Genomic DNA, 21,197 nt, shown 5'->3' with positions numbered 1-21,197 from the left:
GTCACATTTTCCACTTAGTCCTAATCCTAGGAACTATGAGAGCAACATTGATGAAGGTCAAGATGAAGAATTTTCAATAAATTGAGTCACATTTTCCAGCTAGGTCTAATCCTAAGGACTATGAGAGCAGTAGTGACGAAGGGCAAGATGATGAATTTCCAATAAATAGAGAGTCACATTTTCCACTTAGTCCTAATCCTAAGGACTGTGAGAGAAGTAGTGACGAAAGGTAGGATGAATAATTTCCAGTAAATAGAGAGTCACATTTTCCACTTATTCATAATCCTAAGGACTATGAAAGCAACAGTGACAAAGGGAAGGATAAAGAATTTCCAGTAAGTAAAGAGTCACATTTTCTCCATAGTCCTAATCCTATGGACTATGCGGACAACACTGATAATGAACATGATGAAGAATATCCAATAAATAGAGAGCCAAATTTTCCATTTAATTATAATGAGTATGAGGGTAGAAATGACAAAGGGAAAGATGAAGAATATCCTCCAAGTTGGTATTTCAAAAGCACAGATGATCATAGTGAGGATAATATTCCTCCTAATGATGATGAAAATTCTTATACAGATGATAATTCAATGATGGAGACGTTGCCAACAAATATTGTATCGAGGAGTAGGAGCATAACTTTTCATATAAATCCAATATGTTCTAGTTATAGAAGGGGTAGATCAGAATATCTCATGAGAAGAATTTCTATCAATGCTCTCATTTCAAGTGAATGTTGTCAAAAGGATTGCTTGAAACATATGGATTTCAAGTTTTCATTGGAGAAAAGGAAGAGATATTTAAAAATGAATAAAAGCATGCAAAATTCATATTTAGTGGGGTGCATGAAATCTACATTGTCAGGTTATGATTATGATGTTGGGTCTTTATTTATCTATAGAAAGGCTTTCAAAATGTTTTGTTCAATGGGTAATTTCCATATATCAAGAATCCAAGAAAATTTGGAAAAGAATCCCACATTTTATTTAGAAGTAAGTCATGAATGACAATTTGGGCCATTATCAAATACTTCAATTTAAGTATGGGGGATTACGCAGTGCATTATATTAGATATCATTTTTGGGATTCAACTGCGTTAAGTAAGTCATTCACGTATGACCATTTCCATGAGAGGTAGTCGTAACTGACTAATTTCTCATGATTTTTGAATAGTTCACTTAGCACTCATTCAAGTGAACTAAACTATTCAAAAATCATGAGAAATTAGTCAGTTACGACTACCTGTCATGGAAATGGTCATACATGAATGACTTACTTAACGCAGTTGAATCCCAAAAATGATATCTAAATACTTCAATGTCATGGATGAAATAATTATTTTCATAACATGGAAAGTGTATGTGAAATAGAGAGACAATACATATTCCAAATAATTTCTCAAGACGAGAAATATACAACTTACACAAAGAATATGTAGAAGGTGTTGAAGGAAATGGTCGATTTATTACAATATATCAATATTTTGTGAAGATATGGAAGAAATAATTCAACAATGTCTGTATTCCTAAGAAGACAAGGATGGGGGCTTGTAGTACATGTGCTTCTCTTAAGTAAAAAAGGGATAAATGTGAAGGGGTAGAAAGAGGTAAGCATACATAACATTAAGTTTTAAAACTACATATTCATCAACTATGAAAACCTATTTATTAATGACTTTCTTTTATGTTGTCTAGATTCCATTGTCAAAGCGATTCAAGAGCATCGCGAGTAGCAAATAAGTGAAAGGAAAATTTTGTACAAGCATAGAAAGAAGTGTTATGATAATCCAAATAAATATTTGCGTTTGATAGTTGATGGTATGGAATAGAAGAAAACACTTCTACCACATTTTGTTTTCACACCCAAAAATTGACAAGAGAAAATTTGAATTCAATTTCACTTGGTCAGTTGTATGGCCTTCAATGTGAAACTGTTGCCAAGGGTATAGTTCATAGTTCGAAATATTCATAATGATGCAAATATGACAATACCCATAATTCATGATGTGCTTTCTCATTGGTTGAACAATCTTCCTGAAGTTTTGTATCTACAATTGTACAACACTTGTTGTGAAAACAAAAATCAGATTGTTTTTGGATATCTAAACATGCTTGTTGAATTGAGAAATTTTCCAAAGGTAAAGGTTGGTTTCCTTTTTGTTTGGCGTACCCATGAGCATATTGATGAGATGTTTAGTCGTTTTTCAGTCACATTGAGGAGGAAGGATTTTGGGAGCTTGTCATCATTAATTGAATGTATTAAGGAATCATACATGGAAGAGCCTATTTTTCATTTGTTGGAAGAAAATGTTGACATGCAAAGGTTTATTCTGGGATCGCATGGTGATGAAAAAGGCATTGAACAACTTAATGACATTAGGTTCAAACATCAATTTCGTATCAAAAACATTGATGGGAAAAAAATAATATGGGTCAAGAAGTATTCAAGTAATGTAGAATGGGCATCGTCATCTGATTTGGCATTTTTGAAGTTCATTCCATATTATCCAATATTTGCATAAAATATATTGTTATTACAATTAGTTGCTGAAGTTCATAATGCACGTAGGTAGAAAAAAGATATAAATTATTCTAATTTCCTTGAAGAAATTAAAAAATGTATTAGATATACATATGAGTACTTTCATATTGTTGATTCAGTTTGGTGGGAGTCTTTTTTGAATAATCAAAGTAATATCATTTCAATAAAAACAAATGAAGATATACCTTTGAAAAAGCCATTAATTTGGCCACAAAATGTGTCAAATGAACATGAAGAAAGAAATATTGTTGAACATAAACAATCTCAACATATTATTAATTCTTCATAGGTGGAGGAAAGAGAAATGTATATTAATCCCAGAAGACCTCGTGCACAATGTGAACCAATGGAATACCTTTATAGGGGTTTAATATAGGATATTAAGGAGGGTTACATGATCGCAGTGCTAGTAGATGGAGATGTTAATGGGTATCCATTATGGGTTGCTAAGGTTATAAAGGTCATTACAGAAAATGAAGATGTTTCAGGTTAGGAAGTACATTGGTATGCCACAAATACACACCCATTAAATGGTGTGTTCAAGCTAGAGATGGTAGTTGATAAACAAATTGGCGGAAAGAGAAAAGGAAAGGGTACAAATATAAGTCGTCACTACATAGACCTCTTAAAATTGGAAGATGTTGACATACTTGTTTATGACTTCATTTTAACAAAGTGAGGAACTCTTTGCTTTAGGACGATAGATATTCTAAAGAGGTTTTTAGTAGAAGAAACAATGTTGAGATGGGATTCTGTTGAATCCAGTCATAGATCTGGAAGAATTTTGAAACCTGAAATGGTGGGCATGCATGTGGATTCATATGGGGTAGTAGTTGATGAAAGAGAAGAATATGGAACATTTTCTTCTGCATCTAGTCATTCATCTCAAGATGTGAATTCTGATGGTGTGCAAGAAGATATAAGTGATTTTGAATAATTGTCTAAGACAATTTATATAACTGATGTTTGCATTATATCTTGAAGTAAAAAATTTGATTTCCATATCATGTTAAATGAAGTTATGAGTCATTTTTATGTTTGTTGGATTATATGTTTTAATTATGATGAATTTTATTGTTTAGAATATCCACAATGCAACAATAACTTAGAGATATAATTTATGTTTCATTCAATCTACAAGTATTGATATTTTGATTGACTTAGTCATGTAATTTGTTCATAATGTCATGGTTTAAATGTGTTGAAAACTTAGAATATTTTAATTCTATAGTTGGAAAATTTCCATTTTTTTTAATCTTTAATGTTATGGTTGAAAACAATGAGAATTTTAGCAATATTTAGTGTCATGTTATTATATGTTTAACGACATGGATAAAAGCTGATGGAATTTTAATGTGTTTTGGATCCCATTATTTTATCTTTATTGTCATTACTAAAAAATATTGAAATTATACCTAACAAAGAAAAATGTTATTCTACCAAAAACATTAGTGTGTTTTTTCATTTCTTTTGCACAAAAAAATTGGTTTTACTGGCATTTTTTAAATATGTTGAAAATTAACCCTAAAAAAAATAAACCATCGTTCCAAAATACATACTTTTCGTTTTTTGGATTGTTTTGATGTTTTTTTTGGGTTTTTTGCTAGAGTTCCCATTTTGAGTTTATAGTTCCCGTTTCAAAGTTTACGTTGTTAACATAGTGAGTAGATTCAAGTTCTTTAACTTTCTCATTGTCGTGGGTTTTACCTTTGGCTTCATTTCTTTCCTACTCTATTATGTCACAAGGAAACATACAAGTAGATGCATAATGTCCATCTCTATTGAAACGTATGCAATGAAGATCAAATTTGTCTCCTTGGAAATGTTCCCCCCCACCTCTAAAATTTCTTCTTCTTCTTCCTCTTTAGCCAGCTCTTCCTCTAGAAGAATATTGAGAATGATTTTTCTCTCTATGTGCAAGACACACAACTTCTTTAGAAGACTGAGAAGATGTCCTCTTCCCAAAATCATTCTCTCTCAAAAAAAACTTCTTCTCAAGGGAGTCAAAGGTAATCTCCTCGAGGTTTCCACTTCCTTGCAATGACTCAAGATAATTTGAATAAGTGGGATATAGTACCTTGACAGAAGTTATAAGAGGGATGTCTACTTGAGCACTAGTGGTTTTAATATAATGCATAATAGATCTTACTTCTGATTCTAAAGCAATATGCTCATCATTTCTCAATTCCGGACTGAACAAATTAATCATCAATTGGACAACTTCAAGTTCAGAGTGTGAGTCATAGAGTTCCTTCAACATCTGTAAGGCTTCAAAAGCATTTGAAAATGGTGAAATATGGTGACTCATCTATTCATTTATAGATATTACAATCAAGGCATAGGCCTTATTGTTCTTGTTTTCCCAAATGGCGATCTCCTTATCTGAGGTGGGCTTTGCAGGTTCATCATCTCCTTCTCCTACACAAAATCCTTTCCAAAACTCATTAAAATTGAGAGTGTGGTTAATCTTCCTTGACCACTCTGGATAGTTCTCTTTTCTAGAGAGGACTACTCTAATAATTGATATCAGTGAATAATTTTTAAAGATTGTGTGATATGTAAAAATATACTATGTTCCCAATATATAAACTTCATACTCTTAGTGGTAAACAAAATGTCAGTTCTTGTGTAAAATAGTAAAAAAAAACACTCTGATATATAGGGCAAAGGTAATGCTTTTGGGAGTGGTTACTTGTGTAAGATTGATGTGGGGAAGGTACTGTATGGGGGAGGATACCAAGGAAGCGGTGGGAGGAGGGATTAATGTGTTCAGGTGATATGCCAAGGAAGCCAATGTATACCCAGGAGGCTGACGTATGACATGTCAGGGAGAGGGCCAATATATACCAAAGAAGAAGTGGGAGGAGCGATTAACATACTGTGGTGGTATTGAATTAGAGAATTTGGAGTCGGTATTAATTGGGAGGCAATGTTACATAGGAGAGATGGTATTACACATTAGGAGGTAGTATTGAATTTGGAGTGGTGTTGTATGATAGTGAAACTGTCGACTTTGAGGGTACCGAGGAAGGGTGTCAAGGAAGGTGTGGGAGAATAATCGAGGGACTGTGAGGAGCATAATCGAGGGCGGAAGTGGTATAATTTGTGCAGAGGGTATAAATTGTGTGGAGGAGCAGTGTGAGGTATGGTGCAATTTTGAGAAGACTGCAGAAATGGTGAATGTGGAGGGGAGTTGAAGTGGTACATAGTGAGAGAGGTGATGGGTATACCATAGTGGGAAGACACCATTTTGAGTTATGCTATGTGGTAGAATAACCTAATAAAACCAAACAATGCAATTTAACAAAACCAAACAATGTGGCACTTTGTAACCTGTATGGAGCCGAACATAGGAATATGGAATGGAGCATTTGGAGTGATTAGAGTGGAGCATACAAATTTTGTAGCGGAGTATAGGATAATAATGGTGATATGATATTTCCCTAACCATAGGTGAGACCGGTGTAGGCCAACTGGAAGAAATACACAGGGGAGAAGCATTATGCTAGGAGCGATTTGGGAGCGTTAAAAAGATATGTGGATGTACACCAGAATATAAAACACACAGAGGAAAAAGAGAATAGGAATGAAGGATAAGGGAGAGGTGTCAGTTTTGCAAAATAGGCAGAACATGAGGGAGTTAAAAGAGTAGAAAAGCTAAAATGGAGTTGGCTCTGATACCATGTCAGGTCAGGAGGTAACTCCATAATGCAAATTGTATTTTGCATTAAGATCGCTCATGGATATACACATGGAGGGAGAGAATCTTAGGCTTCACCTCCCAATGTCTATTCATATTCATATTCTCCTTTTTTACTATTTACAATATTTTACATATGTTCACTGAATCCCAATTATTAGGTGTCAACACAACTCATGAAAGCACATGGAAGAATTACATCCAATACCCTCCCTTAATGCTTACATGGAAAAAATTGAAAACAAACATTACAATGACAAGGATAATATATGTTTGACTGGTCTTCATCAACACTCACATCCACTCTCGAATCTCGCAAACACTGCTCTTTCACAACCACATCTTCGAGCTGTCACTTGACCTCCATTTAAAATGTAATCACTTCTTACCAATGTGGATAAACTTTGCAAGATAAACACTATTGACACCTTGGCTCATTGGGGCTTTCACGATAAGATTCATCAAGTAATGAACCATCTTGTAGATGTCTATTTATTTTTACATGTTTATGGTTAGGAAACTTGTTTTCCATCCATAACTCACATGTATAAAGTAAAAAACATAAATATTACCAAGGCATGTTCACTTGTCCCTATTTCGCATACACCATGAGAAGGGAAAGAACTACATTCTACTTCTACTAAGAAAACACAATTACAAAACCTATATAGTTATGAGTCTCCTTTTTCATAAGAAGAGGGGAAATATTTCGAATATAAATATCACATTAACTATTATTCCCATCACACAAGAACATACTCTTTCCCAAACGAACCACTACAACCATCCATATTCCTTTAAAGTAAGCTAAGACCCTAGTTATGATCTTCATACATGTGATTACATAAACTTTATCAAAAGAAAATAGCCCCTTAGATATTAATTTTGGTGCATGGAAATATGTAGGAGGAAGCTAACACAATGGATATTTTTCATATGCATGCAAACACATTCATTTTTCCAAAATAATATTTCCAAAAGAGATCGTGATAGAGCATGCAAAAACATTTCTCCTTTAAATAAATCTAATACAATGGTGCATGCAAAACGTATTCCATTTTGAAGAAACTATCACATTCAACTATTACTTTTTTACATATAAATACTTAGCTCCTTTTTCCAAAAGAAAACTAACTTAATAGCCATTATTTTCATGAAACTATTAGGATGGTGACATATTCTTCTCAAGAAAACATGGCTACCTAGTTTTAATATAGAAGAACCACATGTAATTTCTTCTACAAATGATAGGATACTTAGCTTTTACATACTAATCCTTGCAAACTTTTCAAGAAATCATACAAACCTCACATTTATTTCCAAGGGTACTGATGAAATAATATACCCTTAAATCTTATGGAATATGTTTTTTGAAAGAATATATGGCTACTTATCTTTAGTAGCTCTTAAAGCTGATAAGCCTATGCAAAATAGACTCTATTCCATGACTGCATAAACTTTCTGGCATTTTCCTTTTACTTTATCACGTAGATAGAGAGTCTGCGCAAACACTGAAGGTGACTTTTCAATATTTGACTAAATACATCACCATTTTCTGTACAAATTATTTGAAATGCCTAACACTCTACTCATCCTTAGGCATTTTATATTTCATTCCTCCACATCGTGGGAACTACTATAACCTAAAATGTTTGCATGTTTGAGTGTGTGAATGATAAATTGGCATAAGCCGTTTTTGTAGCTACCATGTTCATAGCCTATCAATGTATAGAGGGGACACATATATAAAGGAGTTGTAGTTGCAGAAACCAACTTTGCATATGAAAAGACACCCTCAGATTCAAATGAATGAGAAGCTACTTCCCTACTTAAAAACCAGAAGCTTAAAAAAATGCAATATCCCTTAGAAACATCATAGAAATAATTACTAAAGCTTCCTTTTCTCCTCAATCAAACTCCATTATCTTCATGCAAAGAAGAGGTAATATGCACTGTGTGTAATATGTGCCGCGAAAATAAAGAAATAATAAGTGGTTATCAAGAAATAACCCTAACTGAATTTCATTCTAACTACAAGGTCTGTGTACAATGCCATTAATAATGTATTTTTTCATAATAATATGTGTGCGTGTTGTTAGAACTCGTAAATTTCCCTAGGTTGAAGAGAGAAATTTTAGAGGTAACCACAAACCACTTCTAGGCCAGAATCTAACCCTTCTAGCCTTGGAGAGGGCTCTCTCACTTAGGTTTCTCAACTAGATCTAATATTAAGATAGGTATAATGTCAAATAAGGTCTATTTTCAAAGATCGGTTGATGAGAAATGATACATATCCATTAGGCATGGAGTCATGTCAAATTTTATTTTTTCAAGTCAGATGATGGAGAGAGGAAGGGTTATCTACATAGGGGCAAGCTCGGCAGTCTTGGTGATGAAATTGAGTTAAATTATTGTGGGAGCATGAGTGTAAGAAAGGTGGAATACAAAAAATATAGCATCAACTACAGATGAATTCTAAATGTTGTTTCAAGAGGAAAAATATCAATCACTTCGAAAAACTAAATCAGAGAACCATTAAGATGAATTCTGATTTGAGCATATGGTTTTTTCCATTCAAGAATATATACATTCAAGATATGTAAACACATGAGATGAACTTACAAGAATAAATAAGAACACATCATCAATATCTGACACATGAATCCATGCAAATCACCTTATTTCTTTCATTCATTTACTGACAAAATCTACAAAAACTACATTGCACAAAAGTTTGTTTCTCTCTAATCTAACCAACATAACAATTTACTATGTTTTTTTATCTCTATATACATCGCCAGGTTCAATATCCCACTCTAGGTTGTTTAAATTATTGATCTAAAACTCCTAAATAGATACATCGAAATTTTGGTGCATATGCTTAAAAATAGGAGTGTTTTTACTTGCGACCATTCTATGCCCAAAAAATCACCAAATTGTAATATTTTGTAAATAAACATTAACTACACCTCCTAAGACAATTTTCCACCTATCCACATGATCCAAACTACTTCTAAAAACTAAAAATTAGAAATATGAAGTGAAATTGTGTTGACTATAAGTTTCGTAGCGCATTAGCGACATTCAGAGCAAGTTGAAGTAGCCCTCGACATTCTATAAGGTTGTAGCCCTCCCCTGAAAAAATGGAGCAAGTGGGTGTCTTTAAAATGTCTCTATAATGGTACTGAACCTCTTAGATAAGCTTCATAGTGCTTTCAGAACTCCTTATTGAATAACCCCCAATTTTGTAGCAAAACTATCACCTTTCGTAGCGCCTTCAAAATTTAAACATATCATGACTTTCTTTTGGTGCAAATGTTGGAGGCGCCAATATAAGTATTGTGACATTTCATATAACTCCTCTCATGACAATCAAAACTTAAAAATTCCACTATCTTATTAGCACCAAAGAATACATAAAAAGTGCATCAACTCCTTGTTGTGTTTTACAAGCTTCACCAAAACTGACTTATTTTCTGAGAAAAAGACAAAAACATACAGCTAAGTGGTACCCTCCTTATGAATATTTACCTTTTTACTAGCCTCTACTAGTATGTCTGACTTGCCTCTCTTCCTCTTTCTTCCAGATTTCTTAGCCTTAGTGAGCTTCTACTTTACTAATCTAAGTCTTCTTTATAACACCAATTCCTGTACATACAAACTTTTGACTTGCCTGTGCAGAGGAAAGGTCCACTTCAACTTGTATTTATCTTTCTCAAGGATAGGTTCAAGAACTTATAATTTCTTAAACAAGTAAAACATATCCCTATGATCCTTTTTTGCAAGCTGATCTACCTTCTATTGAAATCTTTCAAGTTGTTACAATAGCCTTTCAAACTCTTTTTTCTCATAAAAAAACAATGTCTGTCATGGCTAGATAGTCTCTTTTATTTGCACTTGCACCTTCCTAGCAGACCTAGTTCTAAGTCCCCTTGATTGTTTAATTGTCTCATTTATCTCTTCAACATCAATGACTTGTTTTCTTTTACCATCTTCAGCAAGTTGTGATATTTTCCTTGATGGTTCTCCTTCACTATGTTGATCAACTTCTTGGGATATTTTATCCCTAAGTTATATATTTTCTTGCTACATATAAGCTATTGTTAAGTGATTATCGTCTAATTGATATTGCAAATCTTTGATTTTTTTATCCCTTTCATCAACTTTGTTTTCTCCATGTGTGCTTTCTGATTCAACAACTTGAACATGTGTAGGTGTTGGATCTACAAAAAATCTCTTGGTTGAAGCTCTTGTTCTGGGTACCCTAGCCACTTTTTCTATGTCAGGTAAGAAATGAAGCTTCTTAGCACTCCTTTTATCAACTCATTTGTTCTTAGTAAAAGGATTTTTGACCGAGCTAGTTGCTGAAGGTGAGGCCTCTTTTACTACAACTGATGGGGTATGTTTCTTGGTCCTCTAGTTATTAGAAGATTTTGCTACCCACCCTGAAGAAACCAAAAATTCCTACCATGACTGCTCCTTCTTTTCAAGATCCTTTATCACCAGTAGTTTAATTAATGAGAAATGAAACAAACTAGGTTCAATAGGACTCCCTTTGGCTTGAACCCTATCAACCATTTTGCAAAGACTCCTAAACAAGTAATAAGGAAGATTCAAAGGATTTTTACTTGTAAAATGAATTAGGAGCCTAATATGATAGTGATAAACTTTATTGAACCTCCCTTCACATGTGAAATACCTTTGAATCACCTCCAGCAATTTACTATGGTGGTCTTGTAGATAGCTTCTTGGAACAACAAACCCATACCCTTTCCTGTGTTTTAGTTTGAGAAAATCATTGAAATGAACCAAATCAAACTCCATATGCTTAAACCATTCCTCTCCATTCAAAAGGATCTCATTGGCCTCAGCTATTTATTTGGTTGTGACTAGAAAAGTAGGTGTCCCCACCTTTGCTTGTGTTAGGTTCCTATACCAATAGGTGTCATGTTTCATGATTGACTGTGGAAATGCCAAATATGATCATCCTTTCCATGCTGCAAAGGTTCCATATTTTCCAAAAAACAGAAAAATTTAAAAAATGTAAAGAGGTTATGCCCTAAAAGAAAAATCAAAGGGAAAGAAAAATGAATTGGTTAAGAAAAAGAAAGAAAATGAACCCCAAAGAAAGACCAGGAAAGTGGCTAGTCAAAATGACACTACTATACTACTTATTGCAAAGAATTTCAAATCATGCAATCAATGAATTTGTCACACTTGATGGATGGCCCAACAACTCAATCTTGGCCAGTCCATGTTTAAATTTCTTGTTTTAAGCATTAGAGAATAAGGTCTTGTTGGATACCTATACCAATAGGTTTCATATTTCATGATTGGCAAGAGAAAATCCAAAATATGCTCTGCTTTGAGTTCACAAAGATCCCATATTTCCTAGAGAACAAGAGGGTGTGTAAAGTGTTTTCAATGTTGATGACCTTATTTCAATTTTGATGGATGATCCAACAGTTTAATCTGGATCATGCCATGTGTTCAATTTTATGCTATAGACTAGAGAAAGAAGTCTGTCCAAACAGCTGAATCTTGGCAGACAACTAGTTTAGGTAGAGAAGAAAAGGCTCCCAACAGCCTAATCTGGGACCTTGGAAGAGATAAGGGTCGAAGTAGATAGAGAAAGCAAAAGAAAAAGCCAAAGAAAAGAAAAGGCAAGTAAGGGTCTGCAAGTCCAAGTGCACCCTCCAAGAAGAAGTAAAAATGCTAGGTAAGTAGCTGGGTAGGTAGTTGGGGTTGCAGAAAGGTTATCTCTATCATTGCAAGAATGGTGATGGTGGGCAGCAAGGCAAAAGATCACCGCAGGAAGCATGACTAATTTCCCTCACTCCCCTCCAATTTCATTTCTAACATTCCCCATCAGCTTAGATTCTTGGAAAAGACTAAGGTTTCATGGTGGTTCTTAATCTTTAAAAAGCCACATTTCTTGTCTAAAGATCTTTTCATTTTGATCTACTCTTAAAACCAAGTTTGTTTCACATAAACTCGATGGTTTCCCCTCCACCTACCCTCTCATCCATGCTAACACTAACCCTACTATATAAATCCCTTATATCCCCTTTTTCCCTAATATTACTAACACCAAGGTGTATAAATCCCAAAATCGTATAAATACCCACCCCCTTGGCATTATAGCCAATAAAGTCTCGAGTCAGGGATCAAATGACACCAGGTCATGTTGATGAACCTATGCCAACTACCCCTTCCCCTTCATGAGCTAATTCCCCCATTTTCACCCCTTTGCACATAAAAAACCCATAAAAGGCCCTCAATCCCCACCCTTACCCGCTTCAAAGGGCAAAAAGCATCAAAAACCCACTTTCCGCTATATAATCCAAGGTTAAGCGCATATAATTCCTTTTTCAAAATACATTAGAAATGCGTGCAAAACACCAATTTTTATGCCCCCGCCCGCTTCCGTATGTGCCGCCCATGTCACCTCCCCGACGACCGTTAGATCAGGCCCTCCAGATCTGACGGCCCTGATCGCGTCGGAGCCTGTCCGACGCCTGACAGTTAGGCGTACTATCCCCCTGTCATCTCAGTCATCCGACCACCGTCCGATTATCCGCTGCAGATCCAACGGTCACCCTGACGTCGGACCTCATCCGCTGTACGAGGCTTATCTCCCGACGTCCGTATTTTGAGGACGTCACTCCGCTGCCACGCGCCCTCATCACAATGCGTCGGAGGTACAATTGCCATATACCGCCCCCGTACAAGAGGCGGTGCGATATGAAACCACTGTCGGTTTCCGGTTTCCCCATCCCGCCTGCTCACGTCATCACCACGTCAGCAACATGTCAGCGCCCCGTCACCCAGGTACGCTGTCCCGTCAGTCCCTTGCCCTGCCATTGGTCCACCTGTCCTGCCATGTCACTGCCCCTGTGGACCAGCCAGACCCCGCCACGTCACCCGATGACGTCAGCATGACGTCATCCGACCTTGACCCCACCAATGACGTCATGCTGACGTCATCATAAAAAGGCGCCAAAGTATTAAAAAATCTATATTATGGCCAAAATCGCGTTTTACGTTCTTTTTTCACTCATTCATCGTTATTTCGGCCTCATGCGCTCGCGTCCAAATTTGCTGCCAACCTGCTAAATCGACCAGGAGGCCTCCAGCGCACGAGTTCAACCTGCATTCACGACCTTTGCTCACTACTTTACCAGGTATTCTTCATCGTCTGTCCTCTGTGCGCCTGCAATTCTCTGTTAAACACTCTGAAAGCTTAAAGAGAGTCCAAAATTAGAAATTCACCACTGAATTCCTCGGCAGAGCTTTAAATTCCCAAACTATCACCTCGAAAAACACCAGCCGAGCCTTTTCCCAGCTACAATTCATTGAAAAACTAGGCCCTGTCTGCATAATCGCAGCAGGCGCATTTGAAACCAAATTTCACCATTAAAAGACACCAGAGAAAGCTAAACTTTGGTCTTAGTTGCTATCAAACAGCATTTGAACTACTATAGACCCTGCATTCACCTTTTTTCCAGGCATTTTCATTCTGTGCAAAGAGAACTCTGGTGGTGTTACTCTGCATAGTAACACGGTCCTTGAGCAAGCAGAAATCCTAAAACAGGAGTCATGGACCCCCCTGTAGCTCCTATAGCCCTCAATGTGGCTCCCTTGAATGTCCCTAACAGAACATTGGACACCAGAGCATTAGCAGACTTGGACTACAAGATATCAGAGGAGATGTTGAGCAGAAGCAGGTTTCATTTGCAAATCCTAAATGAAATAAAGATCAAACATGAGAGGGGGACAGACATCCTGGGAATTTGGGATTCATTTCTCCCAATATTCAAGCTTCCTCAGGTTAATCAATTCCCTGAGCTTGTGCACATAGTTGCTGAACACTATGATGCATCCCAGAGGGCAGTGCTAGACTCTGCAGGCTCAATTCTGTTCCTCATTACCCCTGAAGCCATCAGGGAGATGTTGCAGTTCCAGACAGATCAAAAGTTGGTCCCTCTGTCATTAGCTGATCTAATAGTACAGGGAGCCAGGATAACAGAGGCACAAATCACAAAGCTTAATCAGATTTTCATCAAAGCTGATACTGTGCAAATTCCTCCCATCCATTATCTCTACCTCAACCAGTTGGGCTTAGACCTTTTTGACATGATCAGTCCCATCTTGGGATATGATTCAGTGGAGTATGTGGATGAAACTGTTCTACAAATGATGCTTATGTTTTCCCCAGGAAAAAAGCCAATCCACTATGATTATGCCACATACATATCAGATAAGATGCATGATCAATTGATGAATTTATCAAGAGAAAGGGTATTTAGATACACCTCGTACCTATATCATCTGCTCCTATACTTCCAGCATGATAAGTTCTCCTTCCCAAAGAAGAGAGTAGATGCACAGGGCAACCTGAGATCAGTAGTGTATTGGACATCCGTTTTTCACATAGTAAGCTGTTCTCCATACACTTACTGCGCATTTATTGATCTTTTCATCCATCCAGCCTTGACTCTACTGTTGGGTTCACCTCCTCCCAGATTGACAGACGAAATGCAAAGACTCCTGCATTTATCAAAAGCATACAGTATTGGGGATTGGTATTTCTACCAACACCACACCGTTATCAGGCTATATGGGTGTGAGTTGCCCCCATTTAAACTACCTAGATTCGTGCCTATGAGGCTACTTGCCTTGGAATACTTCAGGCAGTTTGGTTATGTGGATATGCTCCACTTTTCAGGAAAAGGTAAGAAGGCACAGTTAAAAATCAGAAATCAACTTGGCCATTTACTTCTCAATGAGAGGGATGAAGGGTGGAGAGAGGCAGATAGAATACTTCTGTGCCTTGGTCTCAAATACAGCTTCGTATGGAAACCCTATGACCCCAATAACTTCATTACAATGAGGAGGCTCAAATACAAATTATCTGCTTATGGACATTATAGCCTTCCTAACTTAGAAAAATATGCCAACCAAAGCAAGTGGAAAAGAGGAACTTTAGAAGAAGATGTGACCCAAGAAGAGCTTAATCAAAGAGCTCTAAGAAACCTCAAGAAGATGGCTGACCTTGAGTTTTATTCACAGGTCCCCTCACTGCCAAGCACACAAACTGGAGCAGCAGCCTCCTCCTCAACTGCCCAACATCAAGCTACAAGAACTGGTGAAAACATCGCAGAAAAAGGCAAAGAGATGGAGCAGCAAGGGCAGCAGGAAGAGCAGGAAGAGCAGGAACAGCAGGAACAGCAACAAAACCAACAGCAGCAAGCAGAAGGGCTGCAGCAAGGGCAGCAAGAAGAATCAGAACAGCAAGATCAACAACATCAAGAAGAACAAGGGCAGGAGCAGTCTGCCCAGCAAAAGAAAATAGTGGAGACTCCTCAGACCACTGAAAGAACGGGGCCTACAAGACAAGACACTACCTTTGATGCCTCGGTCCTCCAAACCCCTCAAAAGGAGGATACATTTGTCTTTAGAAAAAGAGACAGAGAGACTCCCCTGACATCCTCTATAGACCAGGGAGAGAAAAGGCAGAGACTCAATGATTTTCCAGAGGAGGATATAGCAATAAGAGAGGCATTGGGCATGGGCCCACCCAGCAGAGAAACTTCAGCAAGTTCCTTCCAGCAGGAACAAGACAGGACCATGGGAGGGGAGGTCAGCTCCTCCAGCCAGCAGAAAGAGGGACAAGTAAGCATCAAGCAGCAGTTTATAGACATTAAGAGGAGGAGTGACCCTATTAAAGTACAATTGTATAATCACTTACTGAACATGGCTCCTTCCAATCAGCAGAGACTTATGTCTGCTTTTGATGTAAGTGAAGGCAAATTGACAATGAGTCACTTTATGCCTACAGCACTCCGGCCACAATCCACTGCTGACTACCTTAGGACCAATCTAGAGGTACTTGCCAAAGACATACACCCTATGGACAAAATTGAGCTGCATAAACAAACTGGAGAAATGGTGTATGCTTCATTGGCCGACAAGACTTTGGATAATTACAAACTAACCAGCAGTCTGAATGCCACAGCTTCCCAGCTAGAACTGGAGAGGGCCTCTTCTCAGGCCAAAGACAACAGGATAAGAGCCCTGGAGGAAATCATTGTAGAAATTGGGCACAATCCCGATGACATCAAAGGGATACAAGAGATCCTGAAACTTAGAGATGCTGACATGGCTGCACTGAGAAAGAAGATCAAAATTCCAGCCACTATCCACCCACAGACTGATGAGGTAGCTAAGCAAAGGTATGAGCAGGATTCTACTGACCTGCTAATTTCCATTTACAAAGAGCTTGTGAAGGCACAAGAAAAATTGGGGCAATATGAAGCTGCACAAGCACCTCTACAAGCATCATCAAAACAAGCACAAGAAGGGCAGACATCTCAGCCTCCTCCTCAAGTCATCAATCTTGAGGAGACTGTTCCTACTACGGTGCCTCCACCTCAGCAGGCTGAACAAACAGCCACATCTACTTCAGCAGCACCCATCAGCACAGATCAGAGCCTAGATATGCAGAAGTTAAAGAATGAAATACAAATTTTGGAAGCCCAGATGACAGAGCTGAACGAAACTAAGGAAAAGCTGGCCAAGGTAAATGAAAGGCATGATAAGACAAAGAGAGAGGTGGGAGAAAAGGCCAAGGAAATCAAAGCTCTTAAAGACAGGATCAAGGAGCTTGAGAATGAGCTCAAGCTAGATAAAATCATAGCAGAAATCAGAGCAATGATATGGTCCAATATTGGTAAATCCATCAACAACCAATGGCCATACATCGAGACAATCCATGAGCAACTAGAGCTCATTCCAAAGGCACAGAGAGAAATCCGAACATCAAGGGCCTTATTGGGAAACATGCCTGAAGTTGCTACAAGAATGATCAATGTGCTCAATCACAAGACAAGTTCTCAGTTGGCCATCATGGGGATTGCAAATAGAACTGAGACTATCCAAATGATCAAGAGGGTTCTTACTCTTAGAAGTCTAGTGCAGACATTGGACAGGAGAACCCAGGATATGCAGACAGAGGTAAATAAGTTCATGGAGAAGTTTCAAGTGTTGCAGAGTAGAGGACTCCCTAGCTTACTGAACAGCGGAGGGAAATTATTCACCCATGAACAGTATGCTAAAAGAGTAAATGTTTTTGCCTCAGCACAGGTCAATGAGAAGGCCAGCACTTCAGAAGACACAGGGCCTATTACAGGACAGATTTTCTATAGTAAGATAGAAAATCTACTTTTTATAATGAATGAAATTAATCACTTGTTTGATGTAGCCCCAACTTTTTTCAAATACACAGAAGCTGAAGAGACAATGGAGGCCATCCTCAAGCATCAGCTCCCTACACAGGAATGGTGGACAGATGCTATCCAGAGAATTTTGTAAACAGTGACTCAGTCATCAAATTCTGTTTCTTCTACCAATTTTGATGAAAAGAACAGTCAATAAAGTCCGCGGGCATCATAAATTCAAAACTGAGCCAACTCAGCGCATGAAGCGGCCAACAAAGTAGAAAAGGAGAACCACAGCTGGCAAAGCCAAGAACTCATTACGCAGGCAAAAGTAAATGCGTACCTACAGGATTAATGCAGAGTAATGCAACCAACTCAGTGACTCCTTAAAGTCAAACAATCCTCTGACAGATATAAATGGCATTTACGCTGCATTTAACATTGTAATAACTTCTTGCCTACTTTCTGAACACTACTGAAGATATTTTCTCTCTCTCAGATGACTCAATACCTGAGATATTTTGTATACATATTTCTATATAAACCCCTTCGCATGATATAGCAAGGGTTGTTGGAAATTTCTCCTGAACAGTCTCTTATGCTGTAATTGTTTTCTGAAAGTCAATAAAGGAAAGCAATGGAATTTCGTGGATGTTTGATGTGTTGAAGATGTTCTGTGCCTGTTCATGATTGCTGGATCCCTGCGTATCTTATCATACAATAAGTCTCTGTAACTTTCTCCATGTTTATTTTGTTTTGTTATAGGTCCATACACGCTATCTAATTTCCCATATTAAGCAACACAGAAAAAGAATAACTCCCAGGATTTGCTCACTGAGCACCCTGAGTTCAGTCTATGTTTTTTATTAAGTGTTTTCTTCAGGTGTAATCTACATAAAGTGTGATTCTTAAAATGCTGCACTTTCAAATACACCCTTCATATTGACCACTGTCACAGGAATTCATACTTTGCTCCTGTGCTCTGCGTCCTCTTTCATTTCACCAACATAACAGAAAATTCCTAACAGATTTCTGCTAGTTGACATATATCATCACTCAAATTTTAACTTGTCTGTTAAATACACAACAGGCCTTGCAGTTAGGACACTACTCAACATCTGAGATCATCTCACAGCATCTAGACTCCATTGCCCAATGGAAACTCATCATCAAAGTATTACATCATAAGACCTGAAAGAGATCCTTCAACCAAAACACAAACAAAACCTAAGCGTCATAGCTAGCCTAAAACACAATTATAACAGAGATAAATCATAAAGAGAGAGCCCTCTCTGGTTGCAGTTGGGCTAGGAACTGTAACCCAAAGATTGGTTAGTGGTTACCCCGGCCGTATTCCCTTGGGAGTCATAGGGAACAACCTGGGTGTTAACATAATTGGCGACTCCACTGGGGACTTCTTAAAATTTTTCAATTACTATCTATCTTCCAAAGCTACCAGTAAGCCTGAAACCAGCCAAGAGGCCTCAGAACTGTTTCTGTAATACAGGGACAGCTTTAGGGAAGAGCTAGTTAGGGAATCTTCATCCTAGCTTTGAAACATATATAGTTATTCCAAAATTCTCATCCAGTCCTTGCACACATAAAACCTCCTATATAAGCTCTAAAAGGACAATTAGAAGCTGGCTCCCAAAAGAAACCCAAGGCACACTAGGGCAAACCCTGACCCTAATCAACCCATCATTGTTGATAATCCGAATATCATTCCAAAGAACATTAGGAGACAGCAAAAGCAGGAGAAGCCTGCTGATTCAGATATAAGTTCAGATCAACCTATCCTCATTCCCACTCCCTGCAAAGTTCTTTTCCGGTCCACCCCTAGTTCCCCTAGTTCATCATCAACACCTCAAAGTCCTCCTTTCACATCTTCACCCACCACACATACCCTTTCAACCACTCCCCCATTTGTTACCCATCCCATTAACCCTGTTACACCAGTAATCCCTGCTGTCCCATTTGTTCCTGTCAACCCTATAAATCCCATAAACATGGCCAACAGGTATGCACCTCTGCAGATACCAGCTAATGCTGCAGCTTTACCTCAAGATTATCAAAGTAAAATCTCATATTTTGACTCAAATGGCTCTCTAACAGCTATCCAGCATGCCAAGAAAATGCAAGACCACTTTGAGACCTATGAAATAGATGATGACACGGTCAGAATGAGAATTTTTGTTCAAAGTTTAACTGGGGATGTTAGAACTTGGTTCAGATCCCTCAATGCAAACTCCATTACAACACCAGATCAGCTTTACGAAGCTTTTACTGAGAGATGGGAAAAGAAGAAAGATCCTCTCCACGTACTCGGTGAATATGACACTATTAAGAGAGGCCCTCAGGAGACAGTTTTGGAATACTGTGCTAGGTTTAACAATGTATATAATGCTATTCCACAGAACTTAAGGCCTCCTCCTGATTTAGCCCTGTATAAATTCCCTGATGGTTTTGACCCTGATATGGCCTATCAGTTGAAGGAAAGAAATCCCCCAACCCTTCAAGAAGCTCAAAGGGTTGCTGTCACAGTGGAAGCTAACCTAATTGCCAAAAGAAACAGGGCAAAATTGGAGAAAAGGACTGCCTTCAAAGAAGAAACTTCGGGCTTTGATCAAAAGCTGGATGCAATACTAAATAGTATGAAGAGATTGGGTGAAAGAGTGGAATCAGTTGAAAGAAAATCATCATGGGAAGCATCACAAAGCAACCCTCCTAGAAATCCGAATTTTAGGAGAACTCAGAACCCAAACATAGGAAAGACAAGTGCTGACCAAGACATTAGACCCCCTTTTCAAGAAAATTACGCAGAGACTTCCACATCTAACGAACTTAACGAAGATCCGGAGATTAACTTAATGGGTCTGGATGGTAAAAGCCATGTTTTCTTAACACAAGAGGACCATGAGGAGGATGAAATCAAAACATTCCAAACCAAGTCAGGAGAATCTTTTGACTTCAAACAAGGATATGATACTGCTGTCTATGAAGTCCATAAACAGTACAAACTAAGGAGTCGGACTGTGAATGTAAATCAGCCAGACAAGATAAAGGATAAACAGAGGTCTAAAGAAACCATGATCACAGAACCTAATGACAAAATAAACTTGCCTGCAGAAGAAATTGTAGTTGAAGAAGTTACTGAACTACTGTCCCCACTACAACAGCCCATGGCAACTTCGTCCTCTCACCCTGATCCAAATTTTACCCCTCAAGACATGAGTAAAAGGGGCAGGTCTCAAAGTCAAGATGAAATCCAACAAGAAGATTTAATGAACAAAGAAAAGACTGCTATCCGTGACTCCAAAACCCAAGTTGACAAACCTTTTGACCTAGCCACAGAGATTGGCAAGCTAAAAATAGCAATTCCCCTCTCAGAGCTAGCCAAGCATGACATCTATAAGCAACAGATCAAGAAATCCCTTCAACTCACTAATAGCAAAGATGATGTAAATGTGCTAGATGACACTCCAGAATTACTGTTTGGCCCAGAGGTAGATGGAAAAACAATAGTCACAGGGGTTTTACCTTTTTATGTCAGCTTGCATATTCATGATAAAATACTGCATAATGCAATGTTCGATTCAGGCGCCTCTCACAACCTGATGCCAAAAGCAGTCATGGAAAGATTAAATTTGGATATAACAAGACCATACAAAGACCTGTTTTCCTTTGATTCTAGCCAAGTCAAATGTTTGGGCCTAATAAAAGATTTATGTGTGTCT

Source organism: Pinus tabuliformis, chromosome J, assembly GCF_031772625.1.
Source record: "Pinus tabuliformis cultivar Carrire ecotype Pingquan chromosome J, CPIR1, whole genome shotgun sequence".
Taxonomy (NCBI): Eukaryota; Viridiplantae; Streptophyta; class Pinopsida; order Pinales; family Pinaceae; genus Pinus; species Pinus tabuliformis.
The sequence above is the reverse complement of the archived record's forward strand: the minus strand, read 5'-3'. Positions refer to the sequence as shown.